The sequence below is a fragment of the Peromyscus maniculatus genome, chromosome 20 (assembly GCF_049852395.1).
Source record: "Peromyscus maniculatus bairdii isolate BWxNUB_F1_BW_parent chromosome 20, HU_Pman_BW_mat_3.1, whole genome shotgun sequence".
NCBI lineage: Eukaryota > Metazoa > Chordata > Mammalia > Rodentia > Cricetidae > Peromyscus > Peromyscus maniculatus.
The window spans coordinates 41,026,138-41,042,942 of record NC_134871.1 but is presented as its reverse complement, the minus strand read 5'-3'; the positions used below and the strand labels follow the sequence as shown (position 1 = coordinate 41,042,942).

The following is a 16,805-nucleotide window of genomic DNA, read 5'->3' as shown; positions in this document are numbered from 1 at the left end:
AAGGACTCACAATCCAATTCCTGACCTAACTATCATACTTGCGGGAACTCAACTAAGTCTACCATTTTGCTTCAGCTTACTCATCACAGGGCTATCCCAGAATTACTGTAATGGCTCCACAAGGTTAGACACAGTATCTGGGACAGTGCTAGTGCCCAGGAAGCATTCTCCCATGTGCTAGCTATGGTTACTGTTACATGTACTCCAGAGAAAGCATGGATTATAGCATGCGCTTAAAACAAGGTGGATTCATGACTGTAGAGATGGCTCGGCAGTTAAGAGCACTTAACTTTGCAGAAGACCCGGTTCAGTTCCAGTGGCAGACACACAGACATCTGTAACTCCAGTTTCAGAGGATCTGAAGCCCTCCTCAGGCCCTGTGGGCACCAGGAACAGACATGGTACATATACACACATGCAGGCAAAGCCCTTACATACATAAAGCAAAAATAAATACATCATCATTTTAAAAGCAGATGTCTGGGGTTGAACTGTTATGTGGACCAAGAGCTCCCCCAAAGCTTAACAGAGTTACATCTCCTAGGTTCCTGCCCAAATCCATGCCAAACAAGCCAAGAGGAACCTAGGCATCCTTTCATCTTTTAGTCAATTGTTCATACATAGCTAATGCACAACTGTCATAAAGACAGAGAGGTTTTTAAAATTAGCCTACTTGTATTGGCAAGCAAGAAAACCACATTGGGAAAAAACTAATCTTAAATCTATTCAAATACTGTTTTAAATATCTGAAATACCTTCTGTATGTTCTCCATACTGTGGTATAAGTTGGAGAAAGAAGGATAAAACAGAGACTATTTACATAAGAATTCCACTCACAAACACAGCAGAGACGGCACAATGGTTAAAAGCACTGGCTGCTCTCACAGAGGACCAGGCTCAGTTCCTAGCACCTCAATGGTGGTTCACCACCAACCTTAACTCCAGTTCCAGGGCATCTAAAGTCTACTTCTGGCCTTTGTAGGCACCAAGCATGCATGCAGTGCACATACATACGTGCAGGTAGAACACTCATATACATAAAATAATCATTCCAGAAGCTTCTCTCTTTTTTGTGTGTGGGGATCTTGTTCCTCCCAGCCTGACCTGAAATCATGAGGCTTGTTCCTTTCCAATAAGAGGCCTTCCGGCTCTCTCCACACATGTAGAGTGTGTTGTCTGAGAGCTCTTCATGACATTTACTTCTCAGTACCACAGGGTGTCACTATTGAAAACTTGCCTCCCAACCAGGGATGCTGGCTGTTCTTCATGGAGTCTTTGCTCACCAACAAGAATCTCAAGCCCCCTTTGCTTCTTTAAGGGAGAAAATCATGACCTGAACCCCAGAGTCAAATTCAGGGAAAGTGTTGGTCTTTTACATCCCAGACTGCATTTTTTTTTTTTTTTTTTTTTTTGTTTTTCGAGACAGGGTTTCTCTGTGTAGCTTTGTGCCTTTCCTGGAACTCACTTGGTAGCCCAGGCTGGCCTCAAACTCACAGAGATCCGCCTGGCTCTGCCTCCCGAGTGCTGGGATTAAAGGTGTGCGCCACCACCGCCCGGCTAAGACTGCATATTTTGATGCTCACACCTTCAAAGGGACAGTTACTATCATCTAATTCTTTATCAGCTCTGGGACTGGGTAACTCAATACCTGTCATGGAATCAATCTCCCTCTATCCAATACAACTGGTTATCTCTAAACATAAAGCTAAGGCTATACCCGTTTTTTCTAATTATTTTTTATAACCAAAGTCCCTGATGAACCAGATTTAGAATTTTCACTGGCCTCCTCCATAGATGATTTTGAAAGATATACATATTGTGGAACTGGCAAGTTTGTGTTTAATGAGATGCTATTAGGTGAAAGAAGCAAAGAGAAGGATGCCTAGGAGACTCGGGGGTCTCTGGCTTCTATGATTTGATGGGTAGGACTCATTCTCTGAGAAGGCCAATTAGCAGCATCTGTAATTTCTGCTTTAGATTAATTTTTTAGTGAGCCTCAGTGTGGACTTTGGTGTAACTTTTCCTTAGAGGCTATTTGCATTGTTTAGTTTTTCTGGGCTTGGGAATTATCTTAACTTCATCTCATGTTGCTTTGATAAAATATCCAGGCAAAAACAGCTTAGGGGACAAAGGGCTTATTTTAGCTCAGAGTTCTGTGCTATGGTCCATGATAGCATGGAAGTCCTAGGAACAAGAGCTGGAGGGAGTGGATAAAAATCATCTACACTCCGTAGCTGGGAAAAATTAATGTCCCTCTGCCTAGGCAATGGTGCCACCCACAGTGAACAGGTCTCCCACCATGGTTAACATAATGAAGGTAATACCCACTTCATTGATATTCTCTTCACAGGTGTTCCTAGATTGTGTCAAGCTAACAATTTAAGCCAATGCACTATCTAAGAAGTAGATGAGCCCAGCTATAAGGAGGTTATAATATAGAGGATGGCTGGACCCAGATGCTATCACTTCAGCCAAAAGACTGATGAATATCATGATGACTGATCCACAAGTAGGGTTTTAAGAGGAAGAGATTCATAGAAATAATCCATAATGTTGGTTTGCCACAAAGGGAACAGGAAGTGGGTTTGGTGATATATCTGATTCTAAAATGTAACAGATTACACGTGCACACACAATCTATGCAATTATGTTGCCTCAAAAATTAAAAACAGTTTTACAGAATCCAAGCCTGGTGACATAAGCCTGTAATCCCAGCCCTTGGGAGATAGAGACAGGAGTTCAAGACCAACTTTAGCAACATAAAACGTTTAAGAGTAGGTTGAATTATATGAGATCTCCTCTCTCTCACTGTGAAAATGTATTTTACAGATGAGTGCCTTGAAAGTCTCATTCCCACTCCAAATTTGTCTGCTCAGTTCTCTCCCTTACTGGCCTTGGCTGTTTCTCCAAGTTTCTTACCTGGCCCTTCCCCGAAGTGTATTTCTATCCCAATACAAGACAAAAAAAAAAAAATACAAATTTGCCTGATGGTTTCTCTCCTTGATTCAGGAGAGCTATGCTGTTTGAAACATTATTCTGCACTCTGCTTTTTTTTTCCCATTTAACCTAGCAGAGAGCTTTCTAATCCAGGTGCCTGAGGCATGTTCCAATACAAAGGAACAATAATCCCAGCATACCTGCTCTACTGGAGACCAATAAGTGCAGAGAAAAAAAAAACATTGGAGGCTTGCTTTGACTTTCAAAAGTAAGGTTACACAGACCTGAAATGCAAAATAAATGTCATTTGATTTACATCATATTTCAAGGACAAATATTTGCAAAAGAAAGGCAAGCATTTTCCCTGATGGAGAAATAAATATCCCTTTATTAGCCATTCTTCCAGTATTTACTCGGGTGTGCATTGTTCCAGCCTTGGCTAGATGCTGTGGGGAAGCATAAGCAAAGCAGATGGGTCATTTGCTCTGGTCTCTGTGTCAACAGTCCCTTCAGGGTAACACAGTGACAGCTTAACACTCACGGCCACAGTAGCCAAGCAGGCAATCTTCTTCATGTGATGGCCTAGCCTTTCCCTTGCTTAAATGTCTTCAGTGTCCTCACTGTGTTCAAGGTCAAGTCTAACCCTTTCTCTTGGCTCCCCCAGGCTTTGGTGTGAACTTAGCTGGTGTCTCACCTTCCCTGGCTCCTTCTGCTTCCTTTGCCCTCTCTAGCCTTACTGGATGTCCCCTGTGGTTAAAAACAAGCAAGAAAACAAACAAACAAAAAATCAAAATGCAACTGTCCTGTCTGTCTAGTTTGGGGGCTTCTGCCTGCCCCTTTCAATCTGGATTGATCTTCCCCATTCATCACCACCACCCTTGATTGTACCCCCACTTTCTCTCAAGTGTCTTCCCCTCACTGCCCTCTTGCTACAATCGGACTTTCAGGCTGCTGTGAGTTAGTGCAGCCTAGTCTAATAAACACTGAGCTTCCAAGTCCCAGCACTGGTTCCACCGTTACAGCTGATCTGTCACCTGTAACAAGTAGGACATACGAACAGTCATGGTGAGATGATGCATTCCCAGGTAAACTGCCCGCTGAAGAATGGCCAGCAGATGGGAGTTGGCTTATGTCTTCGATTGTTCTCATCTTTTCCGTAGACCAAACTGGCACAACTCTAAACCTCCAGTGTCTAACATGATGAACATCTGCAGATGATGGGTGAGCTGTTGACTAAGGACCATTGAATATTTAGTAGTGGTGGTGTGGGTCACTGGGCACTTTCAGCGTTTCAGCGTGTACTTGTTGCCTCTCCTGACTTCTCCCAAGTTTAATAGCCCTGTCCCCTGGGGTCTGAAAAGAACCCTTTCCTTCCAGCTGCATCTCAGTCTTGGCTCTGGAGGACAGTCCCAGCGTGGGGACTGAGCATGCTCCTGGCCAGCTTGGGCTGGATGGGGCCGGACTTCTCCGGCCCAGCATCTTGCGCCCTCCACAGGCCGGGCTGGCTGGCAAGAGAGCCTGCGAGCAGGCGGGGTTTGGCCTCAGGGCAGCCTGGTGCGTCTAGGCTCTTCTGGCGGACAAGGGTGGGGGACAGGAGCGGCACCTCCCAGCCAGTCGCACAGCCTACCGCCCTGCGCAGAGGCTGCAGGAACGGAGCCGAGCGGCAGGGAGGGCTCTCTAGGCCTTGAGCGCGCGCTGTGTGGTGCTGGAGTCTGGCCTTAGGTCCCGGTGGGGGAAGGAGAAGCGCAAGGGCGCTGAGGTGAGCAGAGATCGGGGACCCAGCCAGGGCTCAAGTGCAGGCTCCCGTTCTTCTCTTAGGCAGGGCAAGAATTCCCTTAACCACATTCACAACCTTGCCTCGGGCACCTTAGCTGGGGCTGCCAGGAGGCCGCGGTGGCCGGGCAGCTGTTGCACCAAGAGGGGGCAGCTGCGGAGTTCCATAACCATAGCAACCGCATCAGTACCAAGGCGGCAGTGGCAGCGGCGGCGGCGGCAGCGGCGGCGGCGGCGGCGGTGAGGGCAGCATCCGCTTGCTCCTCCTCCAGGCAGCCTCACAGTGGAGACCTGAGACATAGCTCGCAGGTGCCGCGGACTCCTTGGTCCGCCCACAGTCGCTGCCAGTGTTGGCTGCTGGAGAAGGTGAGAAGAACAGAGTGGGACCAGAGCTGGAACTGGGCCCTAGGAGGTGAGAGAGAGCCCTGCAGTGGCAGACAGGTAGGTGAGAACACTCTGGGGTCACCAGCTGTAAAACTCTCTCCTTTGTGGCAGTGACGTTTCTGGAAGCGTGGATGCTAGTTGGATGGCTTTCTCTTACTAAGTGGGGATTCTGCCGCGAAATGTGTTTTTATCTTTCTCTATTTTCTCCCAGATATCTCTGTCCTCTGATCTTGCCCCACATGTGGGCAAGTCTTGAGAGGATAAGAAGGAACACTGATGTGACTGGGTGAATTAGGTGGTTCCCCAGGGGCTCATTTAGACCTGTCTGTTCAGGTCCTTTGAGCCACTGAACCCAGGGCAAGCTCAAGAGAAGATCTTGTTGAGATGGAGCGGGCTATGGTCTCTGTTCTATGTGGGGCAGTCTGACTCAGAGACCATCTCTTTTAGGGGTGGGGTGCAGTGTAGTTCAGCTGTGGCACAAACAGGGACCATAACACACAACAGCTCTTTATATGTAAAACCAGCTTTAAACACAACCACTGCAGGGGGTATTTAGACAAGATAGTAGCAACTCTTAAGCTTTGGGAACCAAGGAGTACCCCTGGAGTTTACTGTGCTATAGATAAGATGCTTTGGTTGTTGGGGGATCGGATGGTAACTGAAATAAAATTTTCAGCCAGTGTTGAGAAGAGAGCCTCTTACATTCTCCTCACCTACTTTCTCTTCCCTCCCTGATGCCAGCAAAACAAAAGCTGGATGGTGCTCAGAGACACCCTCTGGCCCTTGGCCACTGAAAAACCACCCCACCTTTAGACAGCTAGAGAAAAGCACCCCACTTCAATCCCTAATATAAACTAGCAGGCAATGTTTTCCACTGGGTTCCAATGCTCTTAATATTAAGTTTATTTTAAACCCTAAATTTACTTGAAGTATATACACTATATAATGGACTGTTAACTGCATCTTTGGGCCAGGGAGAGGGCTGGAGTTTTTGGCACACGACTAAACCCAGTTTGTTGGGGAGAAGAACCCCAGAAGACCCGATGGGAAGAACACATTGTGTTAGATGAGTAGTTTGCATTAAAACCTCGTCATAGAGTTGAGCAGATTTTTGAAGAATTTCCAGGATGGGTAGCCACTGACTGTGAATGGATTCTCTTTTTATATCCTAGCCTCAGGGGACTGTGGTAAGACCCAGTTAAAAGGGTATGTTCTTTAATTGGGCTTTTAATTTATGATGTAGTTATGTTACCCAAGAGGATGTGATCTGGCCAGCATTTCATCTGGGGATTTATACCACAATGAGGGCAATATATTATAGGGAGATGGTACACTGTAGTGTAGAGGAAAGAGGGCAAGATTCTGGAGTCAGAAGTGGGTCTGAACTCTGGTTTCATCATACACCTGTTGTATGACCTTGAATTGCTCCTACCTTATTGGGACTTCTCTCGTCTACAGAATGGGATTCTAGCAACCCTTAGAGTTTGCTAGGCTCTTGTAACAACCAAATATGATGGTAGAGGATACACTTGGGGAAGGATCTTAAATCCCGATGACTAATGCCATTTTAAGAAAAGCATCATTTTCTAAAGAAAAAGCCTCAGATTAGTAAGGCATTACATAGATATCACCTATGGAAAAAGTGGAAAGATTAGTCAGTGAGTCATGGCTGGAGTACTGTCTTGTTCCAGAGACACCTGGGCAATATAAAGAGGGCTTTATGGGGGTAAACACTGAGTGTCCTCCTTGTTTATGTCTGCTGAAGGTCAAGAGCTTTGCCATGGAAGGTGGTGCTCCATCCTCTTCAAACAGTTTGTTCTGTGCAGCACAGAGTGGACCAAGCGTCTGATAGTGCAAAGGGACACTGGCCAAAAGTGAGGAGTTCTTTAAACGCTGCACACACTGTGGGTTCTTTGTGAGCTGCAAGTATTTCAGTCCAACTCTGCTCTGTAACGCCAGATGTATTTGATGAGCCTGACCAAATCCGTACAGTTTGATTTCACTGCTGAGGGAACTGTCATATCTGAAAAGAGCCAGGCCTGGTGTTCAGCTCTTCCCTGCTTGTTTGCACTTCTGCATTTGCCCATGCTGGTGTCTTTGTGGAAAGTAACCATTTCTCACTTTCTTCTTCTTTTTTTTGTGGCCCAGTACCAAGGCTCCATCATCTCTGGAGCCTTCCCTGGTCCTTTCACATGCTTCCCTGACACTCTGTACCTGTTGTGACTGGCAGACTGTGCTGTGTCATTGCCTGTACACACGTCTTTTCTCTCTAGACTCCGTGCTCCATGAGGGCAGGGCTTCTGCCCACCCTGCCTCCCTTGTGGCCCCACAACCGATGGTGAATGGTGCTGAGTGAGAGAATGGGCTTTATCAGCAATCTGACCACCTGTCCTGGGAGAGGTGCTACAAAACCTGTCCCAGGGACCTTCCTGTCTCAGGGTGCTGCAGCAAGCTTGAGGGATACTTGCTGGTCTCCTGTGCATCATTTAGGGTCAGCCTGCTGAAGCAGAGTGAAAGGGAACATAGTCACAAACTTTGTCCCAGAATGTCCATTTCTTTTCAAGAGACACTTTAGAATTGTTCTAGTCTGGCACTAGATGGCTTTCATATAACATTTGCTGAGCATTTCAGATAGGGTATGTTAGATTTAGAATGTATTTCTGTTCCTCCCGCTTAACTCTTTTAACAGCTTTCATCAAATGGGAAGCCGTATAAACAGGCTGCAGAAAACCTATGACTGAAACCAGTTCCTAAGAGGACTGCAAGCTGGGGTGCTAGACTCCCCTTTTGCCTCTGTTTCCTCATTTGTAGCATATGACTGTTGACATCAAACTCACAGTTGATGCTGAACACTTAGAGAAAAGTAATAGCTTTGCAGAAAATAAAAACCTTCCCATGACCCACAAAGTACTTCACACAAGCACATGCTCTCTTTTACCTCATTTCTTCTAGAAAATGAGCATCATCCCTGAGTTTAATTGCACAGTATCAGATGAGGTGCACTCCAAAGCCCTGCCTCCTCTTCTTGTTAGCTCTCTGTGACCTTCAGTAAATCATTCTATTCCCTTAGCCACTTGCCTTCTCTGTAAGATATCATAATGATGGTTACTTTCCCAGATAGGCTCAGAAGACATAAAGTAAGAAAAATGGCATGTGACTTCCCAATGAAAAATATAGTTGCCAATTATAGAAGGTTCTGGAATTATTTTAAATGCCCCAAATCTATTTCTTTCCTGTATTTCATCTACAAAAGAGACATTGAAATTGATGGGTGGAGGGAAGGAGGGAGGAAGGAAGAGAAAAACAGACAGAGGAAAGGAGGGAGGGAAGGAGGAGAAGGAGGAGGAGAGAGAGAGGGGTTCTGCTTTCTGATTCAGGAATGGGTTCTGCTTCTGACATTGCTTACAGGACTGTTGACCTGTCCCCCATTTTCAGACCTCATTTCCATCATCTATAAATGGTCTGGAGTATTTCAGTGGCCCTGCTTACTTGTCTTTCAGTGCTCATATACACTGACCTGTGCTTTCTTCACTGGGGTTTCATCTGTAGTCTTCCATCTCTGATTCTCCATCTATCCTCTCCATCAAACCTTAGAACTTGTCCAAAACCTCTACACTTCAAAGCCTAATGCCACCACTGCCCCCAGAAACTCTTTTCTTTCCTTGTGAAGCTAGGGTGTTGAACATGATCTTTGGCCTTTGGGATTTGTTGGGTACCTCATTCCAACCTTCCTTCAGGTAAAATGTTTTGCTGCACTGTCCAGCCTGCAAAAAGCCCTTTATTTAATCAACTGGAAAGTGTCTATATGAATTCTGATATTAATGGAGATAGCTAGTGGAATTCATGCCATCTCTAATGTTTTTGGGTTTCCTGGATCATGGGTGCTCAGCAATGTTGAATGTTTCTGCTAAACCACAGACCATTTTTAGGCGGCTGCATTGAAGTCTCTGAAGTTGTAGCAGAGGATGATTGCAACGTCACAAAGGTGGCTGACACTATCAATCAATCTGTGTGACCTTCCACCTTTGGTGTGGGTGGAGTAGGATCCTGCTCATTCTGTGTGTGGAATTGATGCAAACTTCCTTGTCCTCTGTCCTTTCTCATGCCAGGCCCAGAAGTTCCACCATGAACTGGGCAAGGGCCTGCCAATCAACTTAGCATTTGTTTCAGGTATGAAACAGAAACTGCGAGGAATGCACTAGGCCAAGTTCAGGTTATATGAGCCAGGGGAATGGTCTTCTACCTGTTTCCTGGGAGAGGCTGTCAAGGTTAGTTTTGTATAATAGAAGAGATCTAAGCTCAGGCTTAAAAGAATTTGCGTGTGGAGAGTGGAGGAAAAGCCAATGGGTATAGAAGGTGACATGCAAATAGAACAAGAAGGGCCATGAGTTGAGATCTGGTGAGTTGGAGAGAGGTGAAATCACTGAGTCTGTGAACCAGCCTGGAAAGTGTCCTCTCTCCCCTGAAGGTCGTGGGAGGCCATAGAAAGAGTTCTCTCTTCTCTCCAGATGCAGAGTAGAGGATAGAGAAGCTAGATCAAATGAAACATAGGATGGCCTAATAGGTAGCCTTGTAGGTAAGAGTTGCTGTCAATCAGGCCGTGGGACCTGGGATGCAGAGAATAGGAGGCAGCGAGTTGTGTGATAATGATGCCAGAGAAGTGAACATAACTGCTTCATTTCTCAGATAAATGTTTGAGTGGAGCATTGTAGGGACTGGGGAGCACTGAGGGAAAAGAAGGGAAGGGGCACAGTTGTCATCCTGGCTATCTTTCCAGACTCACTACAATCACTCTGGATCTGGTCCCATCATACTTTAGCTAGACTAATCAATTAGGCTCTGAGTTGACACTCTGGCCTCCCCGGTGAGCCTCTGCACACAGCAGCTGGCTAGATGGTTGGAAAATTGAAATCAAATTTGATAAATCAAAGCCCTTCTGTGTTTTTGTAACCCACAGCTGAAAAACCTCTCTCCAAACTTTAACCTATTCCCACCCCAAGATAGACCCTTATCATAGCCGCTATTACTGTCCCCACCTGTCACCACATTCATTTTTTAACCTCTGTCCTTTTTGCTCATGCTCAGCAGTTGACAGAAATGCATCCTCCTGGGGTCCTCTTTTCTTCCATAAGCAGCAATTGGTTATTTGCAGTTTATTCTGGCAGCAGCTACAGTGTCCCCTTATGAGAAAATTAGTCTACCCCCTGTCACCTACTTCTGAACGACATCTCCTCTTTGTTTTACCTTTCTCTGTAGTACTTTAAAAAGTTCACTGTGAGACTCCCATTGGCAGAACAAATTCTTTCAAGTGACATGTGCTCAGTGTATGCATAATTGAATTAATGGATTCATGAATGAATATAGCATTGGATTCTGGGAACTACCAGAAGTACAACAGGTCCTCTCATGATGTGAGCTGAGTACATGTTTGTTGGGTGAATGAATGTATGAATGAATACAAGATTGCTAGAATCTAGGGTAAGTGATGATCCCAACATTTGGTATGATTCAGAAGATAAACAATGACATTCTCAATAATAGATTAAAAATTAAATCATTATTCATTACACATTATATCCCTCTGATGTACTATGCATATCCTGGCAGTTGGATGTGGTGATATTTTATTTGTGCTGAAATGTGATATTTTATTTGTATGTTAATAATAAAGTTTGCCTGGAGATCAGAGGTCATAGCTATAAAGAGAAGTCAGGTGGTGGTAGTACACACCCTTAATCCGGTCACGTGGCAGGCAGAGTCTCTGTAAGTTCAAGGACACAGTCAAGCGTGGTGACACACACTTTTGATCCCAGTACCAACCATAGAGATCTGGAGGTCTGTATAGACAGTGATGAGGAAGTGATGTGGCTGGGCTTCGAGCCAGTGATAAGGCAGAACAGGAAGGCGATAAAGGCACAGGTGAGACAAGAAGAGTTTTTCTTGGGAAGCTACAGCAAGGTGGTAAGCTAAGGTTAGTTGGCAGCAATTGCTCTGATCTCTATGGCTTGCACCTCTGTATTTGGCTCTTTGTTTCTTAATAAGTTCTTTAATAAGACTGTTTAGAAATTTGTCTACAGTTGGATACCAAGACCACTCAGACTAAGTGCTTTATAAGACATTTCATGAGACATAGAAACCTAGAGGAGTCCCTGTTGGATGAGTCCATGGCTTGGCATTCACTGGAAGGTCTGACTGGTTGGTGCTCAATCATACTGTAAATTTTGGCATTTTTTTCCTCTCCAGTCTTTGATGCCATGCCTTATATTTTAATCAAAGTTACAGTTTTTCTTTGTTTGGCTTCACAACAGGGGGAGGTTGTTTCTTTTTCCCTGAGAACTCTCCTTCTAATTTTGTTTTTGTTTGTTTGTTTTTAAAGATTTATTATGTATGCAGCATGTATGACTGCAGGCCAGAAGAGGGCACCAGATCCCATTATGGATGGCTGTAAGCCACCTTGTGGTTGCTGGGAATTGAACTCAGGACCTCTGGAAGAGCAGTTAGTGCTCTTAAACTCTGAGCCATCTCTCCAGCCCCCTAATTTTGTTTTTGTTGAACTGATGTTACAGTTTCTGAGCTCTCGGTCTCCAGCTATGGGGGATGAGTAAGGATAGTGAAGAGAAGGAGTGTGTGCCATTCTGAGTGAATATTGTGTACATTGCTATTCCAGAGGCAGAGCCCCCTGTTTCTCCCTGAGGAAGCTTCCAGCAGGAAGTTTCTGTATGGACATAAGCTATGGCTGGAATGGCAAAGAAGGATCTAATTTAGACTTGTCTACTTCTTCCAACCAGGTGCACCTCCTAGTACTGTCTCAAGGAAAGGCTCCCATGGAGCCTTCACTGACATACCAATGCCTCTCTTTATCTCCAACAGTCAGTCAAATTCCTTTGACTTCAGCTTTGACTTGAGTGTTTGATTTTTTTTTTTTTATGTCTAGACATTCATTCTTTTTGGGCTAGTTCATTTTTGTGAGTTTAGGACAAGAGGTCAACTTCTATGAGAAACTTGGTAGAAAAAAACAGATAAAAGCATAAATATAAGTGCTGGAGATGCAGCTCAGTTGAAATAGTGCTTACCTCTCTTGCACAAAGCCCAGGATTTGACTATCTGTAACACACACACACACACACACACACACACACACACACACACACACACACACACTCATCTAAACATCTAAGGCAGTCTAAAACAGGTAATCTATTGGCTCTGAAACAAATTAACTGTGTCTCTCAACACAGTTTGAGAATGATCTCCATTCCCTGGGGTAACTGTCCCAACTTGTGCTGTGAAGGAGTTTGGATACCACCTAATTCATCTGGTCCACACACACTTCTTAAATATACTTTATAACCCCTGTTATGTACTAGAAGCTTGAAGGACTAAATATAATGTTTCTATCCTTAAGAAATGTAGAGATTTTGAAGAGGAACAGAGTGGAGAAATCACTGTGGTCAACCACAGAAGTGGCTCTTTCAGGGTTATCCCATGAGAGTAGATTAGAAGGCTATTCAGCCTGGACTAGGGGCTGGCAGGAGTCTTCTTGGAGGGAAAGGTATCTAAAAGAGGACCAGAGGACATGAATGCCTGGTAGATGCTAGATAGACAAATATGTGGTGTTGTTGGTTTTGCTCTTTTTACTCTTTTTTCTTTTGGCTCTTTGGTGGGGGCCTGCCACCCAGCTCCCAAATAAATCACACAGGGAGGCTTATTCTTACTTATCAATGCCTGGCCTTAGCTTGGCTTATTTCTAGCCAGATTTTCTTAAATTATCCCATCTATCTTTTATCTCTGGGTCATTTCCTTTTCTTACCTCTGTAATCTTACTTTCATTCTTACTCAGTGGCTGCCTATGTGGCTGGGTGGCTGACCCCTAGCGTCCCTCCTCCCCTTGTTCTTTCGCTCCTTCTTATTTTCCTTCCAGATTTGTCCTATTTATTCTCTCTGCCTGCCAGCCCCATCTATCCTTTCTCCTGCTTTGCTATTGGTCATTCAGCTCTTTATTAGACCATCAGGTGTTTTAGACAGGCAAAGTAACACAGAGCTTCACAGAGTTAAACAAATGCAACATAAAAGAATGCAACACATCTTTGCATCATTAAATAAATGTTCCACAGCATAAACAAATTAACACATATTAAAATAATATTGAACAACATGGGGTATGGAGTTAGGAGGTGTTTCAGGTAAAGGATAAAGCCAGTGTGGGGACCAGGAGTTGCATAGGGCACTTCACACTGAGGGATGCATGGATGTGAAGTACCTGGGGCAGGTTTGAGGCAAGGATGGAAGGAGAGAAGGGTAGATGGTTAAGCATAGACTGAGTCAAACAGGGTGTTGGGCACCTTAGGGAGGAATTTAATTTTATCTGGATCCAAATGTGAGTTGTGGGCAAATTTTACAGTGAGAAATATAGCTAACTTCTTGTCCTTTGAAGCTTTCCATTCTGTCTACAATGTAGAAAATGCACAGAGAGAAGATAAGCAGTGTAGAGAGAGGTCAGAGACGGTGCTTGGAGGGGGAACTACAGGGTACATGGAAGCAAAGATGTCCCAACTCAAATCAAGGTAGTGGCAATGGAGACGGTAAAAAGAACTGGAGACGTGCCAAGTCAGTGGACTCTGAGGGCTTTACTAGATGACTCACTACACCATGTAGGACAGGGGGTTACTGCCTTGTTCTTATGCATGGGCTTGTTGTTAACTTTTGATTGGGGGATATAGGACCAAGAGAGAAGGTTTTAAGGGGAAAATGATGAATTCTTTTTGAAAAAAAAGTAATTTAAAATCTCCGAGGCTGTCCACGTATATTTTAGGTAAGTAGAGATCTATGAGAAATATCAGGAAAAAAGTGCTTTGGATGAATATGTAGAATTAAGAAACCATGGGCAGACATTAATTGAGAGGACAGGAATGGAGGTTATTACCCTAAGCAAGTCAACAAAAAAGAAGAACGTGGAAGGATAAAGGGGCTCCTGACTACTCAGTCCTGGATGAGGAGCTAATGGTAGTTGACAGCCACCGTGGCTGGGACAAGACATTTTTCTTTCAGAGAGATGGCCATTGGTAAGTTGTCTATTTCCCACTGAATGATGGCCCCTGACATGTGCATATGAATATCACTAATTGGACTTAATGAGTTATTAAAAAAGACACAAAGTGAGGGCCGAGATGAAAAGTATTTGGAGAGGCTGGGGAGCTGGAGGGAGGGAAGGAATGAAGGACTGAGGTGACTGATGTACATGTACACATGTATGAAATTTTAAAATGCTGTAACAAATATTTAAATAAATAATTAAACTTCTACTGATGAATTACTGAGGTGAATAGAATTGCATAAGTTAAAGTGTTGGCATTATTTGAGGAGAGATGAGACAATCGAGGTTGGGGCTGAGACAAGAGAGGGTAATGTGGAGGTCAGTATGATCAAAGTTTACTATATACATGTATGAAAAGTCCTAAACTCATGAATTTCTGAAATTAATATATAATCATAAAGTTTATAAAGACTAAAGCAAGCACTCTTCTAAACTCATAGGTCTCCACCTCTTCCCATCCAAAATGAAAACCACAAGTAAATCTTCCTCCTATATAGCTTCCTTTTGTCGTAGGGACTTTGATCTTCATGATTAAGCTGCTGGCAGGGTCACACTATCCCTAAGGTCCCTGTGGCTCACTTCTTCTCTTACTCAGGCCCTTTCTTCAAAGAGCTTTCTCTGGAAACCTCTTCACATTTCTAGGTACTGAAGTGGCTTTATTTTTATCCATAGTGTTAATAATTCTATTATTAGTTGAAATAGTATCATAGACATATCAAATTATTGTCTTAGTGACTCTCTGTCTTACAAGACAGCAAGCTCAGAGGTACCTGGACTTCGCTATGTTTATAGCTGCATCCAATACTCAGGAGGGTTCCTGTACACAAACAGCATGCAATAAATAGTTATAAAAATAATAATGAATTAATACCAGAAATCTCCAATAATAAAATGCTGCTTTCTATTTTCAGTTTAAGATCAGGAACCACAGCTCCACTGAAGCACACTTGAGGATACCCTGGGCTGAAGGTGTACATCTGGTTCAAGGGCACATTGACACCTAGTCCCAGATACTGCTCCTTCTCGGAGGCAGGCCTCCCCACCTGTATCTGCTACCAGCATTGGCAAAAGTCTTTCCAGTTGCAGTTGAGTAGAAAATACACTACAGCACAGCACATCCTTCATCCCCAGGACTTCAGCAGGGCAGACTGAGCCATCTAGCAGACGACTGCTCCCTGTGATACTGCTTAGCCCAGGGGCGAGTAGTTTCTTGGGAATCATTTCCTATTGAGACCAGTAATTACAGGGCAGCAGTATAGCCACCCTGTTCTACTTAATCCAAAGATAAGAGGTATATTCTCCTGGATAGTGATTCTTAACCCTAATGATGTCAAGGATTCCTTGAACATGTGATAAAATACACAGTCACTCTTCTCACACAAACCTAATGAAACAAATCATGTCATTCCTTACAATGGTTATTACAGAATCCCCAATTACCTCATGTTTCCCAGTGAAAAAATGTATTTTTTTAGGAGAGGGATGGGTCTTCCTTGGAACTATGGATACTCTTGCTTGTATATCATATGGTGGATACATGTACATTGCATGGTGTTCATTCTCAGTGAACACCAGCACAGCATGTCTTCTGAGTGCATATGGTACAGGGGTATGTTGACAAAAAGCATTATCTTTAGAGGGAGGCATGTTACTGGTTAAATCCCAGTTGTGACTAGAGTTACCAACTTTTCCATCTTCCCTAGGATTGCCCAGTTCATAAATCCAAACATTTGTATGCTGGAAAGTCACTCAGTCCTGGATAACAGAGCTAGAATGGTCACACTAGTTCTAATACTTGTTAGCCCAGGGACCCTAGGCAGTTCCTTGGTCTCTACGAGTAGGGGTTTTGCTAATCTGTCTCTTTGGTCAAGTCCCTGAGATACAGAGCCAGAAATGGGGTTCTTGAGAATGTCCACTGATGTTTTCTCTCTGTTGAAAGAGAGCAGGGAGGAAGAGAAGGAATGAGGGAGGGAGGGTGATGAGAGAGGAGACAGAGAGAGAGGAGGAGGAAGAGGGAAGAAGAGAAGGGGACAGGAGGAGAGGAGGGGAGGAGGGGAGGGGAGGGGAGAAGAGGAGAGGGAAGGAGAGAAGAGGAGAAGAGAGAAGAGAAGAGAAGAGGAGAGGAGAGGAGAAGAGGAGAGGAGAGGAGAGGAGAGGAGAGGAGGAGAGGAGAGGAGAGGAGAGGAGAGGAGAGGAGAGGAGAGGAGAGGAGAGGAGAGGAGAGGAGAGGAGAGGAGAGAGGAGAAGAGAAGAGAAGAGAAGAGAAGAGAAGAGAAGAGAAGAGAAGAGAAGAGAAGAGAAGAGAAGAAGAAGAGGCAGAGATTTGGGTATAGCTCTGGTCACAGCCAGATTGTTCATAAATCTCTGGGCTCCACCTGGCCCATAGCACAAGGTCCAGGACTGTGTGATGGCCTGTGGATCTGTCTTTGGCCACATTTCTTCTTAAATAATTGTGAGCAAAGAAGTTACTATCAGCCAGGAATAGTTCTCAGGAGACTATGTTAACTGTGCTCTGTCTATTATCAGCCAACACAAGAATTTGGTGAAGGGCACACGATAGAGGGATGCTCACCACCTCCAGTACATTATAACCTTTTCCCATTGGTGCTCACCCAGC

The 16,805-nt window shown here is 44.4% G+C and overlaps 1 protein-coding gene across 1 annotated transcript in view; it reads left to right on the top strand.

The window, feature by feature from the left end:
• The first annotated feature begins 4,882 nt into the window (after nucleotides 1-4,882).
• The window catches only part of Fam135b (family with sequence similarity 135 member B), a 284,289-nt gene continuing 272,366 nt past the window's right edge, over nucleotides 4,883-16,805 (top strand). The window contains exon 1 of the mRNA XM_042264605.2: nucleotides 4,883-5,151. The gene's annotated coding sequence lies outside the window, so the exon portion shown is untranslated. The remainder of the gene's footprint in view (nucleotides 5,152-16,805) is intronic.